We start from the raw sequence: 26,761 nt of genomic DNA on the forward strand, positions 1-26,761 counted from the left end.
GGTCCTATAGTAAGCATTTTGTTACTTAGCATCCTGAAATTGGGAAGTAACTACTAACAAGGGTGTATGAGAAATTGGTAATCACAGCCTGAACCTCTGATTAATCAGCTGAGGCAAGAGTTGGGTCAGCTGTGGGAGCACAGGTGAGAGTAATTTAGCTGTGCTCCCAGAAGGGGTAGAGCTTGACTCCATTCCCTCTCATTTAAGGGCTGACCACCACTAAGGCAGCATCTCTTGGAGATTGCTCCTTGGTGGTGATTACCTCAGCGGTTTCCAGCAGACCGAAGGCTTCCATACAGGTGAGTTTTTCCTGTAAATAACCTTTTGGGTATTTACAACTATCATCTTTTCATTACATCTTTTTATTATTGTCACCATACACAGGGTAAAAATTGAGTAGTCCTATCAAGTGCCCATTGCACCAAAGTGTGAGTATTTTAGCCTGAAAAGTGCTAAGCATATATTTGTGTTTTGATATTTGCTTTTGATTGCTTTTACAGGGAATGTGAAGTACAATAAATAAATGAGGAAAAAACAACCTGTGGCACAAGCCAGACAATACAACATATCTTGATGTGGTGCAATGCAGGTAATCAGGTAAGAGCATAACAAATTATTATTATTTTTTCAAAGCTGAAATTCAAATTAAGAATACCTTTCAGCACACATACAATGTGGTTTATATTCATAGCTCTAGATATTCATGTCAAACATTCTATGAAGTTTCTAGAAGTTTTGGAGGGCTAATGATGAAAAAGGGATACAACTGGGAAAGAGCAATAAAACCACCCCCAAAAATTCAACCCTGCTGTGACTAGTTCACCTGGCTTAAATCATAAAACTTCCTCTGTGCAAGGAAACAGACTGAGACCTATATACCACTTAATTAACACTTAAACCCACAACACTTAAGCCCTCAACACTACAGTGATTTTCTCTGAGGACATAAATGTAGAGAATAGGCTTCAAACTTGCAGGCTATTGCTGTTGTGTTGGCAGTCTCATATATCACTGTAACTTCCATACCTTTACTCAGTGGCTTTAAAATTCTGTAGTGCAGTGTAAGCTGAAAATGTTCAAAATTGTGCCAGTCAGCTGGTGAGAATTCAAATATACAAGAGTTAAAAGTGAATGAACATCTAAAACATAAGGTGTCACTTTTAATCAAATCACTGTGTTGCAATCTGAGTTTGAATATAATTGTTTTTAGTGTATATGCAGTAAAACCCAAATCAGATTAGGAATGTAGTGATTTCTGGCATGAGTAGCAGAGCAGAAAGCAGAATAAAAGAGTGTAACATACTAGAATTTCTTTGTCCCACATGTACTAAAGTGTGAGGGAGTATGCATGCAAAATATAGGAGAGAATAACAAAGAAATTCTGAAAAATAATTGTAAGCATGAACACTTAATGTGTTGACATTCTGTCTTTATAAGCAGGAGTAAAAGTCTAGCTTACACGATCACTGAATGTTTCTATTCTAAGTAGTTAGCTATTAGAAAAATTTAGAACCTGCTTAAGCTTTTTTATTCACTGCTCTTATTTGTAAAACAAGCAACTTGTAATTTTCTTGGTTTAAAACGAACCACAATCGCAGTAAGTCTGAGCACTGAAATACATCTGGTCAACTAACCAAGCTTCAAACAAGGTTTTGTATTTCAGGTTGTCTCTCACCTAAAGGCTAGAGACAATCAAACATCTTTAACTATTTCTTTGTGATGTTTTGGTATTTCATCTCTGATTTGATATTTATACAGCTTTATTTTTTTCTGTTGCAACCTGAAGGGATTTTTTTTTTTTTCTGCTGTTTAAGATGTATTTCCCTGCCAACACTAATCTGTACTCATACAAGGGAGAACTGCAATGATCTGATGATGTTAATATTGGCACTTGAAAAGAGAGAGAATTCAGAAATTTTCTTCTAGGTTTAAGCCAGTTTTGGGTTGACAATGAATGATTTTACGTAGTTAAATTCTGAAAATATCCAAGGAAAAGATTCTCAGATACATCTGTAGATTTGCTCCCCTGTTGATACAAGTTCCAATAAGTCCAAACTATGTAGTGGTTTCCTGATGAGTCTGGAATGACTTTACATCAGTGCATGAGGACAGGCTGTACATGGTAGTAGGACTGTGAATCATGGAAGCATTCTTGGTGCTGTCTATTTAGATTAGCTTAAATGAGTTCAGATTTATCAAAAAGTGTTGTCCTGTCTCATCGGGAGACCTGAATATGATTTTTGTTCTAAAGTAACACTGAGCACGTAGCTAAGTGTGAATAAAGACATCAGAATCAGAGCTGCAGAAGATAAGAAACAATGTATCTAGTCCGCCGCAAGATTAATTCCTCTTGAGATTTAAGAAAGAGTTTTCAGATCCTGCTTTGGGAAAAAAGTAAAATATATGCAATAAGCTTAAAGAAGTTATGGAACTATAAATAACTTGAATTTTTGAGTAGGAATTGTCACTGTAATACATGGATCAATAAGGAGGATTTATACAGTTCCCAAGCAGATACTTCAGAACAATGGTCAATTTCTCATTACCTTTTACTCTGTGCTGTCCTATTTTATATGCTACTCTTTCAAAAAATATTTCTGGCTTCTGTGTGTGCTTTGTTGATATTCCTGTAGAATGGATTACATACCAAATCTTTTATTAATGGGAAGTGGCAAGAAACAAATAAAGAAAAAAAAAAAAAACAAAAACCCTCCCTTGCCAATTCTTCTCTCCCTGCCAATCTTTACCCTGCTCTCTGACAGATAGGTAGATGTATTTTACTTAGGCAAATACCATTATATCTGTTGCTTGTTTATTACGTCAGCTTGATCTACTCAGCAAAATACACTAGACGTATGAAAGGAATATAGTCTTTTAATGTTGTTGTAATGTTCTGCAGCTTCTACTGAAGAGTAGCCTTCTGCTGAGTATAATGTCAGTGCAACAGACTGACTAGTTAATGACAGATCACTGTTCAGATGTATGATTTCTTACTAATGCTTTTTAAGTGAATCAATCTAAAATTTCCTTTTTGCTTCAAAATTCTGATTTCTTTCTATATTATTATTAATTTGCATGTCTCTGCACTCTGGTACACCTGAGTAGGATGGAACAGTGTGGAAAAATAGTCCATATGGGGATGGATGTCTCAAGGGATGAGAAAATGACTCTGGCTTGCTCTTTATACCAAAAAGGTGCTTTGGGCAAGCATTTGGAATGCATTTGAAATAAGCCTTCAAAAATTTTAGAATCATCCTTGCATCATAAAAGGCCTTTTCTGCATCACATCAATGAGATGAAATGAAGATAAAGGTTGCTCTATTTAAAATTATTTCTTTTTCACATTAGTTTGAATTTGTCTTTTATTCACTCTGAAGCAATCTCTGGAGATCATGTGGCAAAGGCTTCCATTCCTATGCTCAGAAGTTTTACACTTCAATGACACACTTGTAATTCTAGATATAAGCACACAGAGATAAGTAGTGAATTGAGCATGCCCAGAATCCAGAATGTGCTGCCCACAAGCTAGAGAATAAATATACTTCTTATGGGTTAGGCATTCCATTTCCTGAGGGAATGGAGAATAGAGAAGGAAAGACTTCTAAACAACAGCAACATTCAGCTTAGCCCTGCACTGCATGCACTGTGAATGTGATGAATCCTTGGATAATTCAGCCCTGCTGAGCATCTGCTCTGAAGCTGACTGACATAAACATCAAGGAGTTATGCTACTGACTGAGCTGCTTTGACACATGGAGTTATTGGACAAATGACCATTATCATTTGTTCCCAGCTGATTTGCAAGCAGGTAATACAGGATGCCTTAGTTGAGGAGAAAAAAAAAAAATATTGAAGAGTGTGTCTTGTCAAATAACGCATTTTCTGTAAAACTGCAAGAAAATTTTCATTTAAATCTTTGAAATACAAAATACACGGCAACCTTGCTAGTCTTCTGTTTTGTTACAATGTGCCAGCCTGAGAACTGACCTGGAGAGGGTGGATGCAAAAACCTCCATCTAGACAGGAAATTCCATAATCCTTCCAGATTTTTAATGATTTCTTACCCAAATATGAATCATCGATAACATCAATGAATTATATTTGTGATACAAAGCCAGCTGAAGCCAATGGGAAAAAAACCTGACATCAGTGAGCTTGCCTACTATCCTACTTTCCAATTTATGCTGGTGTAATCCTGTCCCTATATGGACACTGATCCCTGGAAACATCTGTGTAACAAATGCTATCCTTGATAGCAATTTTGCTTTCATCATATTTCTTTTTTCATTTGTCCCATGTAATAAAAGGTCCTAGGTACTATTCCTGAGTGTTTTAGGAAAAAACAGAAGGCCTGGGGAGAATGTCTGCAAATGACTTTTACTTTGCTTTTTGTGATGATTATAGATAAAAGGACGAGAGAAGAGTAGCTCCTTGAACAGTTGCATTCTTTAAAGGTATGACATTTCCCTGTATATTTATGCTTTAGTTGTTTACCTAAATATTTCCTTCTTCCTGTTCTTTGTGTTTTGGAAATAACAGAAGTTATCAATCACTGGGAACTGTGCTGATGTTTCCATGGCAGTTTTGTAATTAGATCTGTTCACCAGGGGCTCCCATTAGTCCAATAAAATCATTTGTACAATTCTTTCAGATGAAGTATTACACTGTGTTGCTAGCCTACAAATAAAAGAATTATTCAAGCCACAGACACTTATTTTCTTATTGGTAAAAACACTCAAGGTCTTTACTGTGCTTTTTTAGGTTTCTCAGTCTGATCAATAAACGCAGGCTCTGACCTAACAACATACTCCCCAGCAGAGAACAAGCAGCTAACAGTTTCTGCTCTAAAGAGTGCTAACAGCTGGACAGCTTTTGCTCCCAAATGACCGAGACCATTATTACTTAACTAGTAGACACTTTTCATTAAGAAGGAGGAGAAGTACGGCTCTGTAAAAAGATCACGTCGTTTCCATAACATAGTTATGATCAGCATCTAACAATGGCCTTTCTGCTTAACCATGATAAGCCAAAACAGCACCTACATCTTTTAGGAAAGGGATCACTGAGATAAGCTATTGCAAAGATTCTTCTGCATACTGCCAATGTGCCATCAGAGCTGAGATGTATCTGCCTGTCTTGATTTGATTTGTCATTACACAAGGAAATTAGAGGCATCCATTTGTGACACATGGAAAAATTTTCTATTGTATTTCTATTCATATGCTCCTATCTTCAAGTACTGCCATGTGAAACTGCTGAAGCGCAATGTTTGCTAGGAAGGAGCTGATATAACTAAGACATGGGAGAGTCTTCAAATACACATTGGACAGAGTGAGTGACATTGTTTCCATTTGGGAGTCTGAAGGGAAATTCTGGTGACTAAAAAATTTCATGTAAATTTTCGATACTGAAGAAAATCATGAGGCCTCCATATAGTACTTATCCAGTGTCCAGTTCTTCCTCAGTGTACCTTGTTATCCCTCATATGCATTATTCAAATAGTTATAACACAAAAACTTGCAGATTATGTTGGTTTCTCCAAGAACACTGAACAATTAATTCTTGTCATGCAAAGATTTCAATTGCTCTTTACTGAAGATATTTAAGTATTGTTTGCAGACAATTCTTCATTTTATCAGAAATTTCTGCCACAAATATAGAAATGTGTTTTCCTTGATGGTGTGAATATAGTATGAGTTGCTTTCTGCAGCAGTTTAAATGTAGTTCATTTATAACTCCAAACAGGCATAATGAAGTAGTACTTATATGCTATGTTCAAAATGGCAAAGGAATGGAAACCACTGGCAATGTTTCATTAAAAATTACAAGTTTTGGAAACTTTTTGAAAGTTAAAGGTTTTTGGTCTTCTGATACAAAGCACTTAATATTTTGGAAGTCAGATGGCATTCAGAAATGAGTGACAAATTTTACTTTTTTGGCTAAAACATCTGTGTTTGCCTGTGATACCTCTTGTTCTTTATGCCAGGTTTCAGTCCACAAAACAGACCTGTTTCCTATTTCTAGGGCAGTGAAAGTGTGAAATGGGTCAAATCTCAAGGAAATTGAAAATATTCATTTTACAGCAGATTTATTGAGAAATACAAGTCTCATTCTAGTTGTTCCTCTCATCTCCTTGTGATCTGCTCTTTTCTTAAAGAGAAGGAAAAGGAAGATAGATAGAGAACCACTATTTTACTTCTTGTATCAGAAAGGTAATTGCATATAAAGGCCAAGTGTACTAAGTGGTGTGTCAAGTGGTAGTATTTGGACAATGACAACTGTTCCCATTAGCTTTAGCTTTGTTGTATGGACAGCATGACATCTTTCTTGCACTGATGCTGGCTGTTGTCATAGTGAAACTTTTGTTCATGCAGTGCTAAAGATGTAGTTTTTGGATTGTGGCTTTTTTTGGTAATTGAGAAGAAAAGTTAAAAACCAACCTTTTTAATAGAAAATATTAATGATTGCTTCAGTGCTAGCTACCTAACCATATGCAGAAGTCCTCAGAAGCAGAACTGTAAAGTGCTAAATAGGACACCAGTGTGAAAGGCTGCACAAGACACCAGTGAGGTAAGAAGCAAACTCCTAAAACAGTCTAGGAATTGTATTTAATGCAGGAGTGCTATAAATATTTAAGGCATCTCTATACAATTTCTAAGGAAAATGACAATGTAAGAAACAGAACTGCGGAAAAAAAGTAGCCCTTCTGCTGAAAAATAGACAAAAAATGAAAAAAAAAAAAAAAAAAAAAAAGTGATAATGCTTGCCTGTCATTGAATGGCTCCAAAGTAAAAAAGGAATTGAAATTATTTAATTATTTGATTACTTTTGAACATGAAATTCAAGAGTACAACTAGACCTTTTCTGAAAATTATTGTAATCTTCACCTTTTTTTTTTCACCCTTTTTTTCTATCAAGCAGTCTTAGTTTTTCTTTATAACAATATCACCTCTTGACTTCTAAGAAAAAATATATGTAAGGGAAAATATGATGAAGAATCTCAAGAAGAAATCTGAGCTGTGACTGTGCTCAGAGATAACCAGGGCCAAGTAGAATAAAAATACAGTCATCAGTTTTAATTTTTTTTTTTAGTTATTTTTTTTTTAATTCAGAGGAAAAAGATGTTCAACCCATATCATTGCCATGGAGACCTTGAATTCCTGAATACCCTGTTGTTGAACCCTTAGAGATGTAAACGGGACATGCAGAGCACACAGCTCTTATTAAGTTCAGAATATGCATAAATATAAAAATGAGGTATCATCTGCCTACATACAGCCTGTAATTTTCCTCAGATAATTTTTTTAGTATTACTTCTATTTTTAGTCATTTGTTAGCATATGTTAATTTGCTAAAAACTAAAAGGTGTGAATTGCCCATTCAAATCACCTTGAATTTTCAAATGTGTACCCAAAAGATGGAACAATGAACAAAGTTATTTTATTTTAAAACAGCATATTTTTTTCCATGTGTTGCTTTGTTTGTTGTTGTTTGTTTGCTTTAATATACTATTCAGTGTGGATATTTCTTCCTACAGTCCATTTGAGAGCCACGTGAGTCAGCTCATTGCCTCAGTAGCATTTCAATCCAAGCTAAAAGATTTTTCTCAAAGAAAAACCCATAACATAGTTATACCAGTGAAGTACGTCTATATATACATCTATCTATCTATCTATCATCTATCTATCTATCTGTCTATCTATTTCATTTCTTATCACATTATGTTTGAATGTAGTTAGACGAAATGAAAATTATATCCTTAAGCAAACAATGGGGGATTCTGCTATCATGACCCCGAGGGTCAGCCATCTCATTAACAGTCAATTTTTATAACTGGATGTTATTTATAGGACAGGAATTTACAAGCTGTTAAACTAAACAGCAAATTATATTGTCCATGAGCCATCATCATCTGATAGAGAAAATCCCCTGGGTAACAAGCTGCTACTTTTTCAATGGGAAGTTTTGGAAGGATTTAATACATTTTGTTTTTTGCCAGTCTAACCTTTATAGTGAACAGTCCCTTTTTTAGTATGACGAAAAACTGTGCCATCAGTGTAAACAGCTCCAGATGCACAGTGAAAATTCAGCAGTCACAATCCACAAGCCTCATTTTAATGAATGCTCACAGGCATCTCTCTCTTCTGCTAATTGTTTTCAATCAAATTTAAAATACCACAAATAGAAAGTAACTCAGTAGTGCACTTACAGTCTCCATTAACTAATAGTTTTTATTAAAAATATTTAAGAAACAATAATCTGAGAATATAGCTTTAGGAAAGGATTTCATCTTTGCACTTTGAACACAGTAGTATTTATTGAAATAACCTGTCAGCCCAAGCAAGATGTTGATAAAATAAATAAATACATTGTGGCATCATATGTGCTATGTTCTTAAAAGTACATAGACCAGATTCCTACCATGTCTAACAAAGCTGTTTTGGAGTGACTTAAGTGTACAAGCACTGTAGCTACCATCGGAGAGGCTGTTTATTTTACACACACTGATGTAATATTTCTGCCTTAATTTTTTCAGATACTTCATTTGTAAGAACTAGTCTTCTCATACAACTTCTATTGTTTTTGTTTTATTCAAATTATGTACTGCATTGATAAGTCTAAGTCATTGCTCCACTGTGTCTCAGCTCCCCTCACTTTTCTGCTTTTAACTTTTTGCTACTGTCTTTATGAATGAAACAATCCAATCCTAATGTTTTACATTTCCTTTAGCAACACTTGAATCCTAATTACTCCAAATAATATCATCTTTAGTTATTCACTGTTCTTTGTGTTCATTCTGAACTCTTTATGTTGCATACTGTCATGGTTTTGTAATTTTGTAATTTTGCTATCAGTATTCAGGACTCCTAAGCCAGGGATTGTGGGTTCGAGTCCCATCTGGGGTGCCAGTGTTTGTAAGATTCACAATTCCATCTGGGATGTAGGTGCCAAAATTCTGACCATACCACATCTCATAAAAGTACCAGGCAGGTGTCTCCATCAGTATCCACCTTATTAGGCTATATTACTGTCACAATTCCACAACACCCAATTATGGTGTTATAGTTGACCATACTTTAAGAAGATCATAATTGCTTTCAATCCCTTAAACAGAGCAACTGGGATGAAGAGTGGATTCATAGCTGGCAGGCTCTGTAAAAGTCAGAGCTAGCTAGCTTTGCTCTAAGGGAGAAAGAAATCCCTTTGTTTTCTAGGATATGTAGTCTTCTTCTGTGGACTGCACATTCAATAGAAGTATCCATACTTTACATGATGTTATGATGTGGAATACTGATAGCAAAATTACAAAATTACAAAACCATGACACATACGTCTTGGCAGAGAAAGAGAATAGTAATTGGCTCGTGAACTGTGGGGGATTACTGCTGTGCTTCCATGTAAAGGTTAAACTAAGTACAGACTAGCAAGAAGTCATGAAGGATATGAACTTTTCATAGTAAGAAGGATATGGTCTATACCTCTCTGATGCCTTCTAACATATAGCACAGCCTACAGAATCAGACAAGTTAGAATGTTCCTAATCGTGTTCAGGACAGTTTCTCAAGTAATGGATAGGCTGTAACGTTGTTATAAGAGGGAAAACTTGTGAACAACACAAGGCCTCTAGTACCTACAGCAGCAAAGAGAATCACCATTTTGCCAGTGGTTGAATACTACTTGTGGATGGCTGCTGTTAATCTTTACCCTAGCAGAAAACTTAAAAAAAAGACCTCTGTTCTGTACTGTGAGTTATAATTCTAGTTAGCTCTCAGATGAATTAAGTGAAACAAGCTGCTTGTTAAAATTCTCTTTGTTTTTTCCATTGTATGTCAGAAGAGCATTCCTTAAATCCTGCAGAGAGAGTCCACATTAAAGAAGGCACTACATTTAATGACAGTTTTGAAAGGCTGGAAACCAACTCAGGAGAAAACAGCAAAATATGAATCACTCCTTTAAACCAGTGAAAAGGTTTTAAAACTATTTTCTCTCCATTATTTTGTACACAGAACTAAGCACTAGAAATTAAATTGTCTAAAGGAAAGACTTCTGCTAGATACTAGGCATAAGGTACTGACAACACTTTTTGGTCCCGGGTGATTAATTCATGTCACTCACAATCGCTGAATGACATCTAGTTTTTACTTCTGTTATGACTGTAGAGCCAATGGTATTATGAGCTGGTATATATTTTGTTGCATGCGTCATCAGCAGAATTGCAGCTGGGTCTCACTGTAGAACTTTTATTAGAAAGATGATGTATGAAGCAGAAGGAACACAGCTTGACTTTCAGAGCCCAGACTGAGTTTGCTGTTCTAGCAGTTGGAGAAGTGGGAGAAAGGCTTTTGACATGCAAATGTTGTTTCATTTTTGTACAAAAACAAATGATGGATGATAAATACCATATCTCATTATATATACTTTACACTTTGCAGAAAGAACCTCACTTTGATATGCGGAACCAAAAGAAAAGGAGTCAAAGAGGGGGCTATGTTAGGGACATAACTGTCTACAAATAATTGAGCAGTAAGAATCCCTGTTGTGTTATTGGTAGAGGCTGAAAATGGCATAATAAGGAGCAATAGCGTGAAATTACTGCATAAAAGGAAATATTTAAATCAGACATTAGGAAAAAAAAAGCGTTTAACAATGAAAAAAATTGAGCAGTGGAAGTACATATTTGTAGAGATATTTAAAACATCACTGTGAAGTGTTCCCACCTTTGATTTCACCTGATAGGTAGTTATAAAATGGCAGTTTTTTTAGCCATTTGATCTGTTTATCTGGTAACATTTATTGATCTTTTGAGAAAAAAATAGTATATCATGCTGTTCTCCTATGGGCACTGGCAAGTAACAAAGTGAAGACAATAAGGTGAGGTTTACTGAGGTTCAGTTGTAATCGAGATAATTGGTGCTCTTTAGTGGAAGATGACAATTTCTTTTGGGTTCCTGAAAGAAGATCTTGATTTCAGTACTAATGTCGAAGTGACAGAAGCATGTCACACTACTTAAAATGCAAATTTAAATGTATGGTTATTCTAAGCAGAAGAGTACCTTTAAAGAGTGCAGCAGTCATACTGAGATTTGTGTAAGAACATAAGAGAATCAAGGTCTATTGGGAGAAATAATAGCGTTAATTAAACTTCTGAGTCTTATATGTAAAACTTCTGAGTATTATAATGTAGCATTTTAGTAGCTTTTAGGTCTCAGCCTCCTTTCACAGGTCAAAATAAAAAATGGAATCATTTCCAAAGTTTGAAGAAGTATGTAAGAGAAGAAAAAAACATAAAAGTTAGCAGTACTTCATCTCTGTAAGGTGAAATAATGTCTTTATTCAAATAGAGTCTTCCATGTAAGGAACTGCAATAGAAAATTTTATGAAAGTATCCTGAGGACAGGGGAACAGTTTAGTTGTACAGCTAAGATTTCATATGAGTAAGTAGAGAACATTTGCTTCTGGTTTCAGTGTTCAGTTTTTGTTTTTTAATTCTTTGGCTACTGTAGAAACTGTTTATTTCACATTTTGGGAGCATAAGGGCAAATTAAGGACATACAGCATATTCTCTTAATGTTGGCCTTAGCAGAGAAGTGATCCTTAATGCCTTCTCCTGGAAAATATGGTTTTCCAAATGGAAACAAGTCCTTATGCCAAGTGATTTTGCAAAGAACTTCACAGAAGTTGTAGCAGAGGGGAAACAATTTAATTTCCTATATATTTGCTAGAAACAGTATTCTTGTATGAAGTGGGAGGGTATCTCTTAGAACTGGGCAAGTCAGTCCTCTGCTTATTAGTGAAAGTAAAGCATAATTATGGTGAAATTTCCCAGAAAGCATTCCCTAATTTCTTGTTTCTTGCTTTTATTTAAATCTCCTGTAAAGAAGTTTCCTGCATACTTTTTGAAAATGCAGAGTATCTTAGAATTTTGAGTCTGCTGAGACTCCCTAATTTGTGCTAGATTCTATTACAAACAGTCAATACTTGAAGCTTACTTAGGAACCACAAGAAATCCATTATAAGAGATAGGCTACAACCTTTAATGTTGTAGTATACTGTGTGTGTTTACCTTAGGCTTTTATAATTTAGCTTAGTTTATTTTAGGTCAGATCAATACCACCTACTGAATTTTATACTGTTTCCAAGACACTGACTACCACCCTAGCTAAGAATAGGGCTATCCAGTTACAATATAGGATGTGCAATGTCTCTATTTTATAATGTTGGTCCATGGCATCAGAGGCAGCGTTGGAGGTAGGTCAGTAGAAGCTGAACCTCCTCACAAATATTCCCTTAAATTTTGTTGCCATGTGACAGATGGCAGTAGAGGGATGGTCCAACAAAATGGCATCTGACATGAAAGTATGGATTAAGCAAAGGTATGGAATTCAGTTCCTCCATGCAGAAAAATTTTGTACCCACTGACATTCATCAATGTTTGATGAACGTTTATTGAGGCCGAACAGCAGACCTTAGCACACTGACGTGGTGGATGATGCATTTAAGTGGTTGTTATTGCAACTTGATGAGTCTTTACAGATTGTATTACTCTCCAGATGAGGAATCTAGCTGACAGAATGGAAAACTCAGGCTGTGTTATGAGATTCACAAAGGTGGATTTTCTTTTGCCATCTCAAGCATTATTACTATTAATAAAGAGTCACTGAATTAGGGCCCTGTTGTCTACTCTATCACCTACTGTACAACTATAACTGATTGGAACCTAGCAGACTATTTCAATGAGGTACTGGCAGTAACACCTTTTAGTCAACTCTAAATTATTTTGGCTCTGCAGGAGTAATAGGAATAAATTTTTGTCACTAACTAGATATGACTGGATACATACACAGATCAGAGTTGCTGAGAAAGAAGGTGCCATTTTATCTTGTCACTTTCCAGAGCAGAGCAATACTTTAAATAAGACCTGACAGAACGCTGCTCTTTCTGGTGTCTGAATGGACAACTTGATACATTACTGTGTAACATCACCATTTGTTTGCAGTTCCTCAGCCAACTTCCAGTCCAGCTGGCTTGCATCCAAGCCATTTTGAATTGCTTTTGAAAGATTGTGTAAGACACTCTGTCCAATGGTTTATTACCATAGAGATCTTCAGACAGATCATCCTTTTAGAGCCTTTTATTTATTTATTTTTTAATCTATATTTCTATATAGGCCAGCAGCCCTGAAGCCAATTTAAACAACCTTTGGAGGACATCATTCAAAATATACTCTTACAGCAGGCGTGCTGCAGCCCATCCCCTTTATACATTTGTTGTCTTTTCTCTCTTCCACCTTCTGGAAATATTAGTTTTTCTATTTGTTAAAGTTCCATTTAAAATTAAAATTAATGGAGACAAAGATATATGCTGCTGAAAACGTATCTTCTTAAGCTCAGCCAGTTTCTAGATAGCAGTATGAAATGGTGCATATGCTTTTGGGGCTCAGGCCTCAATTCTGCTTCTTCACAAGGAGCTCTTTGCTAAGATACCTTTCTCCTTGTGCCCTAGTCCTCTCCCTAAAATAAGAATTAAAAAGTCTGACCTTTGAGATGTGTGATTGAGAAAAATGCATTGAAATGATAATCTATTAATTTAGCGGGTTTTTTTTCTTTTTTTTTCTTTTTTTTCTTTCTTTCTTTTTTTTTCTTTTTTCTTTTTTTTTTTTTTTTTTTCATTTGGTAGCCTCTGATTCTTACTGTTATTTTATTTTTATTTTTTAGGAGAAAGTAGTACTGAAGTTTTCACTTGTTTCTTTTTCGGACACTCAGAGACATTCTCCCTGTATATGACTCACTGAAAGGTACCTGGAAAGACTGTTCTTTTGCAGCTGCTCTTTCTGAAGAGTTGAACTTATATGAAAAAAAAAAAATAAATAACAAAACAAAAGCTGATAAAAGGTCTTGTTTTCATATTAGAAAGCATCTTCATTCCTTTTTCTGGTAAAGATTATCAGAAAACCTGCTGGTGCAAATGGAACAAATTTGGTGTTTTTTTAATGCTTCAGTGGGTAACTTTTCAGTAAGATGATAATGTTTCTTGCATTGCTGAGAAAAGAAATAATAGATTAGATAATTTTTAGCTCTCTCTTCATCTAAAAATGTAATGTCATAACTCTTCCATTTCCATGTTTTCTACTTCCCGTTATTTCTAAAAGAATGAGTCAGAGAAATGGAAACATAGCTGCTGTGAATAATTTAAAAGTGGTCTGAGAATAGCTAACCATTACTTCTGGTGATGCTGCTTGTGATGGTTACACAATGATAAGATTATCAAAAGAATTGTGGGAGACAGAAAAATGGAAGAGATGCATTAAGTCATGCAGTCATTTTTGCTATTGTATGATTATGCCTTACATTAGTTTTACTAATGGCTTGTCTGGCTACCTCTGAAAAGTTGGAGAAAATGGATTTCCAGTATTTCTCCAAAACTATCTCTATACCTTCTGCATCCAGTGAAAGATTCTTTAAAAAAATTCATCGTACTACCTCTAAAGACTGCTGCTGCCAAAGACATTCCAGGTCAACAGAGGCAGTGATCACTCCTTTTCCCCTTCATAAAAGCAATGAAGAAACATACTTCATATTTGTTCTATAACAAAAATGCATGACAATACACATGGAGGATTCTGCAACATTTCATAAAAATTAGTGAACTTACTCAACATTTCCTGATATTTTTTCTCTCCTCTATTATGTCCTTGCCTTGTCTTTCACACCACCACAAGTGAAATACGCAGCCCAGAGTTCAGAGTTTTTCCAAGCCAAACAATTTCTGTTTTTCTCTGAATTCTCTCACTAGTGAAAGGATAGGATAAATTTATTTTTCTGCATCTTCAGTAACCCTCAATATATTGTGTAGCCCCAATTCTGTACATGATTGATACTGAGGTTAAAGATGGGAAAGAATCTCATTTGCTCCCTCATACTTGCTTTAGAAGGCTAATACCAAAAAAAAGCACCTAAATTATTCTAATTTTGTTTCTGATTTCATTGTTTGTTGAAAAGAAATTTTGGCTTTGCCATGAACTAGAATGTGCTGAGGAGCTGTAAGATCAAATTTGACCATGGTGGGAGGACACCATTTTCCAGACTGCAATTTCAGAACTTAACTGCCATCTCAAAACCAAGATTTTCTATTTGTTTTTCTTCTGTTAACATTGTTTTCATAAAAGATTTTAATCCTTCACTCAGACAGAGAAAAGGTCTGGAGTTATAGATATAAATGGCCCAGGGATACATGAAAGCAGTGGATAATTTTTTCTCCGTTGCCTGCCAAAACAGAACAGTGGATATTTCCCATTTGGCATTACTTTAATTAGCTGATTCTATTGTAACTACACAATTACCTATCTATTAGTATTGCTTAAGCTCTGTTAATTTTCTGGAAAAGTCTACCTGTGAAACAGAGCCCCTTCTTACAGCTCTACAGTGAGCCATTTTCTGGCTTAGAACCAGGTTGCCACCAGCATATAAATATGAAACAATAGAGCAAAGTGAGCTCCAAGGAGCTGTATGATTGCAGAATTGTGGAAATCAGATTTCATATTTGCCTGACAGCTGACTTAACTAGAAGAAGCGAATACCTCTGGTCCTCTGAGAACTGAGTGGACACCAGGAAGCAGCCTGACCATCTCCTCATCCTTGAACAGCACATTGCCTCACCAAACCCTTCATTAGAAGAAATCTCTCTTGCATTGGCATTTTGACAAAAATCATATATTTTGTTTGAGGTTTGAAACTTCTCTAATTCCATGTTCCATAAATTCCAAAGCTGTACCTTATAATTTGTCAATGGTGTTGCATTTCCAGAAAAGAAAAAGAAAAGAAAAGAAAAGAAAAGAAAAGAAAAGAAAAGAAAAGAAAAGAAAAGAAAAGAAAAGAAAAGAAAAGGAAAAGAAAAAAAGAGGAAGAGGAAGAGAAAGGGAAAGAAAAAGAAAAAGAAAAAAAAAAAAAGAAAAAGAAAAAAAAAAGAGAAAGAGAAAGAGAAAAAGCAAAAGCAAAAGAAAAAGAAAGCAGTTGGGCAGCTGCTCTGCCTCTTCCTCTCTGCAGTCTATTGAGCTTATTTCTAATAAGCAAGTATAAAACTGAGACCAATGCCTTGGAAATCCTTCTAAGCTTCACCTGAATGCCAAGCAGCTATATTCCTCTCAAATTATCCATGCTTTAAGCCTAACAACTGCAGATTTTTCTCTAGCTTCTCTATTTATCCTTCTACCAGACTTTTTCCCCTCACAGATTCAAGCCACAGTTCTGTCTTTAAGGGACCTGGTCATTCATCATTGTTCTCAGCTCCTTCTACAGGATAAAATCAGTTTCAGGGGAAAAAAAAAAATCCAAACCAAAACCAGCTACCTATCATTCCACCCATCATTCAAGCTTTCTGATGTTCTTCTCTGTCAGAAACAATTTCAGTTTTGTTCTGACACTGGTAAATTTCACTTATGGAACTTAATAGGTTTGCAGGTTGGATGTTTCTCTGAATGTGGGGAGAAGAGCAGGAGGTGAAGCAGGACAGGGGGCTTGTCAGGCACCTACTGAAGCAGCTCTTGCTTCAGACACCTACTGAAGCAGTTCTTGCTTCTCCCTGTGCTGAAGGACACAAGGCGATCTTCTTTGAAAGTACAGACCATCTTATACATGTTTACTTAGTGCTTTCTCCTTCTTTATCTAGAAGATACTGATGGATGAATCTCAATATTTCCATGAATTTTCCCAACTTAAAAACTGTCTCCAGAACACCACAAAGACAAGCCAAAGGAGGAGAAGTAAAACTTGTTCTTGTCAGCTGTGCTCAGCACCTGCACAGCTTTCCCAAGCAGTGGGTGATGGGCTAACAGAAAGTTGCTAAGCAAATCTCCATGCTTTGCCTTGTTTTGCTTGCAGATGCATCACCAGGTAGCTTATATCCCAAGCATTCTGCAACCTTTACATACTAACGTCATTTTCCACTTGCTGCCACACCTTCTATTCTATCTACTGAGAAGAGACAGACCATCCTCAGCCCCTCATTAATGACAGGGTGGGAGCAGGCTGTGCTGAAGGGTGTTTGAATGAGCCAATGAGAAAAAATAGCTTCCCCCAGCCTGAATGGGATTGGCTGAACACAGTGGGCACTATGAGTATATGAGAGGCTTTTAGTCTGTCTTGCAACCCAGAACGTTCTGGAAACTTTAGCAGTTGATGGGCAGCAGGTGCTGGTGCTTTCAGTGTTTAGTCCCCTGCTCTTCCAGCCGCAGTGTAATCGTGCTGTTTCATCTGCCTTCTTTTTTCTCATTCTCGTGAATCCTGTGTTTCTTTTCAGTAAATGTGTTGGCTTACTCCTTTGGGAATCCAGTGCTGCAAGGAGATGGATGCTGTGAAGCTTGCCTGAGGAAAAGGTGGGAATTGCTGTCCCAGCTGCTGTTACATGGTAGTGGTGGTAAACTTCTCTAAAAACTATTGCACAGTGCTGGCAATCTTCAACCTGTGCTGTGCAAGCAGCTCACCTGCATTGAGAAGGTCTCTCTCCAGAAAATAGTTTTGTGTTTAAAATTCTGCCCGGACCATGATTTCCATAGCTGATTCCACCAGGTGTGTAGCCTCTGGTCCTTTTTTTTTTATATATATATATATATAAATATATATATATATATAAATATATATATATGAGGTATACCACTTGTAATGACTCATTTTCCATGCTGTGCTGTTGATTTAATTTAAAGCTGAGTAAACAGATGAAACCATAGATTGAGGGGTCACAGCAAAAAGGTAAATCAATAGCTTCCATATTCAGATAGGTTTTGATAACTCCCTGCAGCCTGTTTTCTAATTCTTTTTTGCTCCATCCTCTCGTATAAATATAACAGGCTGTTTCTTGTTTTGGTAATAATTCAGTAAACTTAAGGACTATTGGATTTGGCCAAAAAACATCTTGCAGTGCAGATCACCCACTAATGGAGAAAAAGGACTCCTGTCTGTTCATAAATGTAGCCTATTAGCTTCATTGGGGACTTTAATTTAAATAATCACTGAGAGGTGGGACCAAGAGATTTGGATTTTTGCCTGCTAATGAAAATTTAAAGAGTAATTACACTATTAATACACATTGAATCCTGTTTTTCATTTTGAAACACTTTTGAATGCAGTGTAAAATAGTAGTACTTTTGCTCAAGGGAGTAGGAAGGAATGTATTCTTGTTTCATATCCATGGCAACTCTTATTTTTATTACTCTTAAAAGAATTTGCTACTCTTAAACCTTGTTTTTAAGAAGTTATTGAATCACAGACTCTTTGTTATCTATTAAAATATATTTCCTGTTTATTAAAATATTGAATATCTCTTCCTTTTTAAAAGAGTATAAATGTAGAAATGANAATCACAGACTCTTTGTTATCTATTAAAATATATTTCCTGTTTATTAAAATATTGAATATCTCTTCCTTTTTAAAAGAGTATAAATGTAGAAATGCTTTAAAGAAGATTTTTTCTCATTTTAGTTCAACAACATTAAATATTTCAATACTGGGTAACTCCCAGTATATTCATTTTTTATGTTAGGGAGCCGAGGCCTCCCCCCTTTTAAGAGAATTAGAGTTTTGGTTTCATCTCTGACTTCTGATAAAATTCTTTCCTTTTTCCCTGGAGATACATGTCCCATATATTAATTATTCTATCTATACCTGCTTCATATTTAATAGATGATATTTACATAGTGGCTCAGACCTATCATTTATTGTAGGGAAAGAAAGTAATGCTTCAGTACAGCTTTTTAGGTTTGTTTGTTTGTTTTGATTTAATAAGTTATTCTGTATTTAAAAAAAAGTAGATCAAAATCTGTGTTTTAGAGAAGTACCAAAGCAAGGTTCCTTTTCTTGTAGGCTCAAGAACATGAAATGTTGAGTTGATTTTAGTAATGCTTTTTGATTGAAATTAGGTTTGTGGAAAACTTATAAGATGGCTTCATCAGTGTATGCATGTATGCATATGTAGTATGTTTTACTAGTAAACTGTACTTGGGTTCGCATCAGAATTTCAATTTTCATCAGCCTTGCCACATTTTCCATTAAAAGTGGATCTAAATACTCTTTCACTATGGAAAAATGCAAATGACACTAACTTAGGACCTGTGTCATGGTAAATGACCATTTTGAAGAGTGGCCTTTCATATGCTATACCCCTTCTCAAAGAAAGGAATAAATTGGGACTAAATAGATGAAGTAGAATGTGTACATTTAGAAAAGGAAAAACAACAACAACGTTGAGATTTTGTTTAATAGCCTTCTGCCCTCCTTTCAGAAAGGGAGAAGCTGGAATGAGCTTCTAAATGTGAGTCTTACATGGCATTCTTTCATATGTTTGCTAGTGCTCACAACTTATATGCATCTGAAAATGAAGCCAAATGATGCAGTACAAAACCTTACCACTTGACCATTTGAAAATGAAAACATTTTCCTGAGGAGATTAGCAGCTCGTTCCTTGCTTTTCATTTGTGTGTTTCCATTTCTTCTGTGTCCTTCCCAACACAGTTCTTGTTAGATGTTGGAGGCAAAGGACCAATACTGCATTTTCAGAACTATATTACAAGAAAAAAGTATACTAAAAAAGTGGAAGTTTGTGAGAGGAATATTTTTTCTTTTGCCTTGTGTTAGGCTGCATTCTTTCTCCTGGGAAGACTGTTTGCTGAAGGTTCTCTGAGCATGCATTCTGAAAGCAAGGAACCTTGGTGAGAAGTGTGCCACTGGAGCCTAGCTGTGCAGGTGGGAAGAACCAGCCAGAAATGTGCCAGTGCAAGAGGGACTTCCCATGCACTATTTAGTGGGCAGAGCTTGCTGCAGCTGAGGAAGTCATGGAATCGGCATCGTGAAGTGATGGAGGAATGCAGAAGGTAGGGAAATGCATCTTATTTCTGTCTTCTACACATTGCTTTTAAAACGGTTCTAGTAGTTTGTGAACTCCTTGGTCTTTGTGGAGTTGATGGCAAAAGAAATCTGACAGTTCGGGTAAACTTGGAATTTGGATATTTTGCATTCTTGTCATTTAAGCTAATCAGTTATGAAGAAATAAACAACAACAACAACAAACATGCTTTTGTGTATCTCCTGCTTAAAATAGTCATGTAAAAAGATAAAATTCACAGCAGCCTGAGACTGCTTTTTAACTTGATGTTTTGTTAAATATGATACTTGCTAAAAGACCTAAAAGTGGACGCTGTATTCCCTATCATTTTTTGAAAATAAATACTTTGTTATTTTTAGGTGCTGGTATCTTAACTGCTTAAATAGATGTAATTGTACATTATAGTAATCAATATTTTTAAATACATTTTCTGGTAGATTAAGGCTGTGAAATCAATGTTGAAAAGGTGTAAATTAAAAAAACTGTGAAAAGTGCATTAGATTTTTATTTTCACCTGAGGGCATTTGGTAGGCCGTATTACTTGTTTTCAGATCTGATTGGAAAATGTTTATTTTTATGATACCATTGTTTTGATGATGAATGCTCTTGGATGGTATGTTTGAGAAGTGTTTTCATTGTTTCTTGTTGGGTAGATGTGCTGATGTGTTTAACTGATATGAAAGTCTAGTATTTGCTAACAGATACAGCACAGTTTGGCCTGGTGCAGCTTAAAAATGGATTTGAGTCCATAAAATTACAAATTGCATGTTGTGTGAACACATTCTAGAGTTCAGATTCCTAGCAGTGGAAAAAATATATTGTATGCAGGATTGATAGTTTGAATGGTATATGCTTGCTTTTATATTTCGTGCCTACCTTTGTCATTGAGAAAGTCAGCAGAGGAAGAGTACCTAACCAAGTGTTGAAGATGGTTTATAAGAAAACATTGGTTATTATTGTGTTGTTAAGGAAGTGTTCTAATCTGAGAAACACAGGTTTGATTTGCTTTCTGCAGTATGGCTTCTTTTCAGAATTCAAGTTGGAATTCAGTCAAGCAAACTAATCTTAGTATATCAGCTGTGAATGAGGTTTCTTTTGATTTTGCCTAGTAACTCTGTGACTGACATTGTTTGGGAACATGGAGGACACTGAAGAGGCAGTGTGTTATGGCAAGGTGATGCAATAAAAATTTCATCAAATTGAGAAAGGTGATGCAATAAAAAGAGGACGTAAGCCAGTTTCCTATATGAATATATATACGCATATACATGAATATTGGCTGAATACAAGCCAGCAGTGTGCCCAGGTGGCCAAGAAGGCCAATAGCATCCTGGTTTGTATCAGGAGTGGTGTGGTGAGCAGAACTAGGGAAGTAATCCTGCCCCTGTACTTGGCATTGGTGAGGCCTCACCTTGTGTACTGTGTTCAGTTTTGGACAGAAACAGAAAGGGCACTGAGATGCTGGAGCAGGCCCAAAGAAGGGCAGCAAAGCTCTTTTATTAGTGTGACATATCATGTACCAGTGTTGAATAGTAACTAGTACTATTAATGAATAGAAAAGGTGGGGGGGGGGGGGGGGGGGGGGGGGTGGGGGGGGGGGGGGGGCGGGAACTTCCAGAACTTCAGGTGCATTTACTTTCTTGCCTTTGTTGAGTGTATCTTCTATCACATTGTGGTATGGGAACCCTTATTTTTGGTATTCAGAATAAAATCTGTTGGTATATTGGAAGTGTGGAAATCTAGGGGATAATGAATTCCAAACATGCCTTTTATTTGTGTTTAAATTTTCAGTTCGTGAGAGAAAGAAACTACTTAGGTGGATATATGTGTTCTCATTTATAAAATGGCGTGGAAAATTGTGCTTTAAAGAATGCATTGCTTTCAAGCAATTCCCATAAAGTCAATCTACAGTATATTTCTCACAGCAGTGGAGATCTTGCTTACAGAACTGAGAAACACCTTTAAGCAACAGTTACTTCCAGCTCATTTTTTTTTTCTTTTGCCATTGATTTTTGTGGGTCAGATAAATTAGAAAGAGTTTGATTCAATTAGGGAACAGCAATCACAACTGTAAAAGCTCGCGCAATTAAATTAAAAAACAAAAACAAAAAAAAAAAAAAACAAAAAAACACTTCACAGTATTTTTAGAAACTCTTGGCCCTGCTGGTACTGTGAAAGGATTCTGCAAGCAACTGATTTCTTCTTTTTCCTTACATGTCTGTTGTTCATGGAGTATATAGAAACTTCAGTTTTTAGTATAGCTTGAGTAGTATTTCTGGCTACTGCAGTCCAGTTCATGTCTTTAGTCTGTCCTTGAAGAACAAATACTCAACTGGCTTCTAAACTTACCATAACTGTTTTGAACATGTTGCAAAGTGAAGTCCTTGGGACATAGTAGCCTTAATGCTAGGGTACAGATAATTTGTGTAGAAAGTTACTTGCTTCAAGTTTGTTACAAATGTCTTACACAGTGTGTATGCTTATGTTTCTGCTCAGTAGATATTCCGCTACAGAAGTATGAAAGTCTGCACCTAGAGGAAAATCTTGCATTTAATTAAAGTTCTCCTGCTTTAAATTGGCTTTCCAACTAAGCCTGATCAGGCTAATGTAGTCAGGGAGGTGGCAGGAATGTTTTTACTGTTGTTAGTTTTTTATTCCTGAGAACAGCACACGGTTTGCGATTTGCACAGATTTCAAATGAAGTTTTACAGCAAATCCAGTCATATTATGTTTACATATTACATAATCAGGAGCAGTGTGATCTATACCTGTGTTTTCTAATTGGTTATGCAATGCACTGAAATCACTGAGATTTGGAGTCATTTTTAAATGTTCCTTGCAAATATCTGTATTTGGTGCATGGGAAGAGGAGGGAAGCTATTTGTTTTCAAGAACTAAAGTTTCTGAAGTGGAAAATATTTTCTTTAGGTCAATTGACTATTGACATCAAATATTTCCATTTCTCAGATGATGAGCTGAAACAAGTCCCGCTTGATGAGAACAAAGGCTGCTCTATTATAGTGAATGATTAGACTTCCAAACCTAATTATCCCCTTTGGGACTCAGCACAGACCTAATGCAGCTTGGATTATGGAGGCAGGTTCTTCCTTTCAACTTTGTTCAATAGATTTCTGACAAGTTTGTTCTTACAGATGATTGCGCTGCAGCATAATGATTATAGAAATCTCTGTAAAGGAATCACTGGATTGTATTTATTTATTTGGTAGTTGGAATGGAACAGCTATTCTGTTTAACTTTAATTCTTTTTTTCCACGTTATTTTTATTCAGAATTTTTTTTCGAGCACATCCACCTTTGCGTTCAATATATAAGAAGTGATCGATACATTGAGTGTCTACAATACGTATAACACTTTCGTTTGCAAAACAAAATTGTCATCTAAAAGTGCATTGTGATCAATTGATGTGGTCATTGAGCAGTTTAATTGCCACGTCTAATTACAGCTTGACTTGCTGATGAATGGCATAGGAGCTAAGGTAAACGGGAGAGTCACTTAGAGTTGCATTTTTGTGTAGACAGACTGTGTGACATTCAGAAAAGAACATGGCTGCTCAGTGTCTCCCTAAGGCTACCAGTGAAGAAATAATAGGTTGCAGGTAGGCCCTGGACCTTCAGTGATGAAGTCAGTTGATCAACTTTAGGTGTTCCCAGTAACTGATTGGTACTACTGATCCTAAAGTGTTAAAACACTTTTCATTTTCAGAGTAGGATAATAAAAAGATAAAAATCCCAATCTTCACGGTGTTAGTGGAAATATTAGTACTTTTTTGCAGACCAGTCTTAACACAAAATATATTTTTTTAATAACCTTGTGTCATGTTGCAAAGTACATCTACCCATCTCTTTCAGTTCTTTAATCAGCACTTCCATTACTGTGTTTTTGTAATTAAGGTACTTATACTTGCAAACAATGGATAGGGATAACAGGAAAATTCTTCCACACTTGTAAACAAGAGGAAGTTTGCATTTAGTGGTTATATTTTGTTTGACCAAATTAGTGTAATTTGTAGTTTTTTTTTTGTTTTTTTTTTTTTTTATTACTAAGGCAGCTGTCTTTTTCTTGAAGAGCAAAAAATCGATTATTATCTATTAAGGCATTGGCAATTTAAATGATTATTTTTAGGAATTTTTAAACAAGCTCTAGAATTTAAATAAACCTGCTCATTTTTCAAAACAGTGTATGAGACAGCTCCAGCTATGGCAAGTATCCTGGGAAATGTAAATTGAATACTTGCTGGTAGAAAATCAAAGGAGAAGGTGGTAGTTTTGATAACATCATAATTACCATCTTGGATACAGAGTTCAAATTTTACTTTAAGGTGTTTTAAAGATGAGGATCATCCTATCCTTTTGTGCTATTTTGTGCGGTAGAACACTGATAGACAACATGGAAAACTTGTGTTTTTCATGTATTTGAAGCCAAATTATAACATCAGTTCTTTGTGTTTATCCAAACAATCCATACCTCCAGTACTGGCAGAGTTTGCCTGGGTGTCTCATAGCAACAGTCCTTTAAGAATTTCCAGTCATCCTCTGTGATTTGGATTCTGCTTGTTACTGAGAACAGGAGGGGGAAAGAAAAAACAACAGAATACCTTAAAACTTCCATAGTATTTATTATATAGGGCAGAGAAAGAGGCTGAGTTCTAAATACATTTGTAGTGTTTTTTTTTTTTGGTTTTTTTTTTTTTTTTGGTTTTTTTTTTAAATACTGTTTCAACTATTTCTTGAGGCTCGAAGAACATGAAAGAGAATGGAGAGGGAAAGGGGTGGGGGGTATGCCTTGACATCTAAAACATTTCCAGCTCTGTTGTAAATATGGGTACACCCACTCCTACATTTCAAAAGCAGCATGCAGAATTTTTCCCTTATGCTTCCACAAAGTTAATGGGAGTCCAACTGCTAAATTGCCATGCCAGTGTTTTGTAGTATGTTTGATTTTCAGTATTTGTTTGGAGGTTTGCGTTCTGTCAACTCTCTGTAACTTGTGTATCATGTAACTTTTTCATTAAAATAAAAGTAGAATACAGATTAAAACTTTATCAAGTTATGGCCATATTTAGAGTTCTTTGTTAGGCTCACTTACTGACATATAAGCATTTGGTTTTGTGATTAGTTAATCTCAGATTTTAAGCCTCATTAGCTTAACATTTACACAAAGTGCTACTGTACTGGCAAAAAAGGAAATTGAATAGGGACCTCTTCAGATGAACAGTGAGAAAAACATTTGTTTCAAATGTTTCATGTATAAAGAGTATATTGTAAAGTGCTGCCCAAATATATTCAGTGCAGAGCATTCTCTCCAGGTACCTTAGTAATCTGTGTTATAGAGCATACTTATTACAGTAGAGTCTAATTAGAGCCTGGGAATAAAGATTTGACATTATTTTTCTCATTAAAAGAAGTGCTGAAAGTTTCTTATATATGACAATGCTTTCTTGGGAATAAAAACAAAGTATACCTGTTTATATCCATAGTTCAGATACTAGTATAAAAAAAAAAGAAAAAAGAAATGTGTGGTAAAATGCACAGAAAGTTAATATTCCCTCTGCTATGACTGCTGAATGAGTGTGCAGTATTCACACACCAGTTATCTTATTTCATATGAGTATTTCACTTTTGATAGTGGAAAGACAGCTAAACTATTACAAATTTCTAAAATACTGCATAGGAAATTTCCTTATCTTTGTAACGGATAAAAAAGGGAACAATGTGATATTCCTTATAGTTCCTGTTAGTGATCTGATAACTGAGTTTCAAGTGAGTTCTTTCAGTGAATGAATTTTAAAATAATTTTTCAAGACCTACATAGGTTTATAGGATGGAGCTTTGCTATTGGCATGATGGTCTTAAGGAAGTAGACAAGACCAGGGCTTATAATAACTTAAAGGGGCAAATGTTAGGGTTGGAAAACTTTAGATGAGTTTTAAAGCACATAAGCTTTTCCTGTAGGCTGAAATATAAATAGCAGATCTCTAAGCTTAATGCAAGTGCAGAGTTATTGCTCAATTTGCCTTGGTTTTATAGAAAAAAAATTCATATCCAGGGTGAAGTTAAATAAGATCTGTGTTCTGTGGTGGACTTGAGACTCAGGTGTTTGAATTTATGTACCCTGCCTCTGTTGTGTAATATTTGGCTTCAGATGCATGTTATTGTTTTTAGTGGTAGCCAAACTTCCAACATACTTGAGAAGAACTGGATTTTCTGTCTGGAAGGTAAAGATGTAGAGACTGTGGGCAAAGTATCCAGCAGTGTGGGGTTTTGATGGCCCTGTTTGTTTCTGTTGAGGTTATATGTACTGTTTCTTCACTTAAGAGAATTTGATGCAGTTCTCAAAAAATCCTTATTGTGGAGGTTGATGCCTTATTTCTAAGACTGTACTAATTTTGTTTGATAGCTATTCTCATGTAGGAAATAGTTTCACTCTTGAACTTTATGAAGTTCCATGTAGTAAAGCTCCAGACTTCCCAGACTGTTTTTATTGAAAATGTACTGCTAGAAATGCTTCTAGGCTCACAGAGTTTTTTGTTTCACAGTTGGATTATTTGAGCATCAGTTAAATACCCAGATAAGCTGATATGAGTGGAGATGAATTTACTGGGGCTTTTGAAATGGTTAGATAAATGCACACACAGGCCCCAGTTTCAGCAGCAGGCGTGAACAAGAAAGACTGTTCTTGAAGAATGCATTTGGGTTGGCAAGGCAGAATTCCATGATATAAGAAAACCATGTTGGCTATTCTCAAATGATTTCCAGCCTATCTCTTCTGATTTTGTCTGGGAAATGAAGTAGATGTGCTTCTGAATCTTCACAAGAGATCTTAGAATTTCAGTGGAAAATCGTGTATACAAGATGAACTAAGTCTGTGA

The 26,761-nt window shown here is 35.7% G+C and overlaps 2 long non-coding RNA genes across 3 annotated transcripts in view; both read left to right on the forward strand.

The window, feature by feature from the left end:
* The first annotated feature begins 203 nt into the window (after nt 1-203).
* Nucleotides 204-7,547, forward strand: LOC107319353. 2 transcript variants are annotated; one of them, XR_001557756.2, is made up of 5 exons: nt 204-299; nt 501-597; nt 4,405-4,454; nt 6,474-6,570; nt 7,113-7,547. It is a non-coding gene; the product is annotated as an uncharacterized LOC107319353 (long non-coding RNA). The 2 variants fall into 2 exon arrangements; XR_001557757.2 differs by lacking the exons at nt 6,474-6,570; nt 7,113-7,547 and adding an exon at nt 4,762-5,741.
* Nucleotides 7,548-17,091: 9,544 nt separating this feature from the next.
* LOC107319351 overlaps nt 17,092-26,761 on the forward strand; it is a 55,550-nt gene continuing 45,880 nt past the window's right edge. The window contains exons 1-3 of the long non-coding RNA XR_001557755.2: nt 17,092-17,185; nt 17,296-17,371; nt 19,626-19,861. This is a non-coding gene — a long non-coding RNA (uncharacterized LOC107319351). The remainder of the gene's footprint in view (nt 17,186-17,295; nt 17,372-19,625; nt 19,862-26,761) is intronic.

This window comes from Coturnix japonica, chromosome 11, assembly GCF_001577835.2.
Source record: "Coturnix japonica isolate 7356 chromosome 11, Coturnix japonica 2.1, whole genome shotgun sequence".
In the NCBI taxonomy this organism is placed as follows: domain Eukaryota; kingdom Metazoa; phylum Chordata; class Aves; order Galliformes; family Phasianidae; genus Coturnix; species Coturnix japonica.